Source organism: Lathyrus oleraceus, chromosome 5 (genome assembly GCF_024323335.1).
Source record: "Lathyrus oleraceus cultivar Zhongwan6 chromosome 5, CAAS_Psat_ZW6_1.0, whole genome shotgun sequence".
In the NCBI taxonomy this organism is placed as follows: domain Eukaryota; kingdom Viridiplantae; phylum Streptophyta; class Magnoliopsida; order Fabales; family Fabaceae; genus Lathyrus; species Lathyrus oleraceus.
The window spans coordinates 14,775,961-14,779,189 of NC_066583.1; positions in this window are offsets into that span (position 1 = coordinate 14,775,961).

A 3,229-nucleotide genomic window follows, 5' to 3' on the forward strand; every position below is an offset into this window, starting at 1 on the left:
CCTTAGGATCAAAACCCACTCACAAAGCAAGAACTCCCTCCATGGAGTTTCTGGATGAAGATATTTTGGAGGTTATTCCCCTCTCTGTTATTCCAGGCGACGCCCCTGGCCCTTCTTCCACGGCTGGAAATAATCAAGGTAACATTCCTGATAACCCTCCTCCTAAGGATGACATGCACTATACAAATCGTGTCATTAGGAACCTGGTAACTAGGATTCTAAACGAGGGGCATGCAGTCAAGGGTGTTTCGACCCCTCTGTCTAGAAGGGACCCCTCACCTGAGGTGGAACCCCAAACTGAGAAAGATGATGACTCATCTAGATCAGAGAAAGACATTGCTACTAAGGGACTATGCTCTCTAGGTAAAACCTTGCCTAGTAAGAAACCAGTAGATGTTTCTCATGAAACTGCTGAGAATGTTATTAATCTGGAGGAAGAGAGTTCAAAAGAAGAAGATGACACCTTGGTCCATCATGTGAAACCAAGTGTTGCAAAGAAACTGAAGATCAAGAAAGGGAAGACTGTGGCTGAGATGTTGACAGCCAGAAAAGGTAAGAAGGTTGCTGGTGTAGGACCCTCCAAATCATGGAGTAAAGTAGAGGTTAAGAAGAGGAAGGTCAGAGAGAGTTCTGACTCTGCAGATGATGTCGAAGACGATGTCCTAAACATCTCTCCTGCTAAAAGGCAGACTGTTAAAAAGTGTCGAGCCAAGGTTGCAGTTGTGCATTTAGACAACATTTCCTTCCATCTGGAAGATGGTGCTGCCAAGTGGAAGTTTGTTATTCAAAGGAGAGTTGCGGTTGAGAGGGAGCTAGGGAAGGAGGCTGTAGAAGTGAAGGAAGTTACGGAATTGACAAGACTGCTGGTCTGATGAAAACTATTGTTTCTTTGCCCCAATGTTTTGAAGGGTTAGTGAAAGAGTTTGTTGTGAATATCCCAGAGGATATTTCTGACAAGAGTAGCAAAGAATTCTGCAAGGTCTTTGTGAGAGGTAGGTGTGTAAGGTTCTCCCCAACTATAATAAATAAGTTGCTAGGGAGAGGAACTGAAGGAGGTGTGGAGTTAGAGGCTACAGACAATGAAGTCTGTAGGACAATTACTGCTGGCCAAGTCAAGGAATGGCCAAGTAAGAAGCATCTATCAGCTGAAAAATTAACTGTTAAGTATGCCATCTTGCATAAGATTGGTTCAGCCAACTGGGTGCCAACAAACCATATCTCAACTATCTCTAATGGTCTTGGAAGAATCATCTATGCTATTGGAACCACAAGTGATATTCCCAGCAGAAGGAAGCCTCCATTGTCCATTCACTACAAGTTATTTGAAGGAAGCCATGTCAATGATGTTGTCATGACATCTGCAAGGAAGGAGCCAGCCTCTCAAGGTGGCTTGATTGCTCAATTGAAGGAAACTTGTAAGGAGCTGGAAACTGGGATTAGGGTTGCCAAGGCAAGAAAAGAGGCTTTAGAGGTTCTCATTAGTAGCTTAGAGAAGGAAGAGATGGATAAGGTTGGTGAAACCAAGGAGTCAGATGCCCATACCTCAAGTGAGAGGTCCAATTTTCTCAAGATCAATCTAGTGGCAGTTATGAATCTGAAGGTGAAGAAGATGCTACTTCCTCCGACTAAGTTGTAATGGTCCCTCTGTTATGAAGATTGTGTGTTCTGGATGTTGTTCTGGTTGATGTTTTGGCTGTTTTGGATGCTGGATGATTTGTTGTTTTTCTGTTGAAATGTTTGTAATTTTTGGCAGTCCTTACTGATGCCTTGATGTAATATTTGGGCTCTTTATGAGTTCCATGGATTTCTAATTATCTCAGCTATTGCAGCTGTGTATAATTATGGTTTGTATCTCCTGACATTTATGTTTTAACATTTTATATGTTATAACATCTCTTGTGACATTCTCTGCTAGGATGATTGACATTTATTTTGTCTAATTGGTCACCTTTGGTCTATTTTGACTAAAAAGGGGAAGAAATGATTATGTGGAGAGCTGGAGAGCTGCAGTGCTGATGCAGCTAGCTAGGCTAAACAGATGAACAACTGATGTTGAAGGAGATGTTTGATATGGGACAAAATGATGTTCTGTTATGTGATGGGGAACATCTGATGTTGAAGGAGATGTTTGATGTTGAACATAATGATGTTCTGTTCTATGATGTTGGAGGAGATGTTTGATGTTCTGTGCATGCTCTGTATGTTACAGGTGCTGAAGGAGATGTCTGTATTGAACAGACTTAGGGGGAGAAGAAGTACCCATGTGTTTTTTGTGTGTTTTACTAGTTGCTATTATAGCTAGTAATTTTGTTTGCTTCTACTGCTGCTTAAACGTTGTTATGTTGTTTAACTGCTGATGTGTTTTCTTGTGAACAAAATGGGCTGATATATGTTTTAACCAAAATTTGCCAAAGGGGGAGTTTGTTGGTTCTAAGTGTTGGCAGCAATTTTGGTAAAACAAAGAGTGTTCACAAGATGTTGCATGTGATGTCTTAACATAAGATATCTTGTACCTGCTGGTGGTTTAAAAATATAATTATGCAGGATTATTTCAGGATGTCATACCCGATGTCATGACATCTGATATAATGTACCTGCTGGATATTTAAAATGGAATTATGCAGGATTGTTCCAGGATGTCAGACCCGATGTCATGACATCTATACACAGAACATTCAATGTGAATGTTATGTGTTATGTGATTGTGCTTTTAATGGCAATCTATGTTTGATTGATGAGTTAATTGCAAATGCAATCAATCAATGATTACAACGTGATTTAACTTATATTCCAAAGAGATCTAACCAACTGTCATAAGAAGATTTGAATGGAAAATAGTTTTAGGGTTTTATAATGTCCAAGCCCAGCTGAATGTCTCTATAAAAAGGACATGGAAAACCTGATTTGATACACAAGAAATACAGAGCGAAATATTGAGAGAGAAGATTGTTTATCAGTTAGTTCTTGAGAAGGCACGGTTGAAGACATCCTTTGAGTCAGAGATTTAACGCATCTGAAGGAAGTATGCACCCATAGCCAGATCATCTGATGTAGTTGCTAAGGGATCCTTAGAATGATAGTTTCCTTTGCTCTTGTATTTGTATTTTGGTTTCTGAAATTGTACTCAGTGTAATCTTTCCAAATTTTATGAATAAAAAGAGATTTTATGGTCAATCAAATTGTTATTATTGTTATTACTTGAATATATATTTGCAAATAGGACTTCATA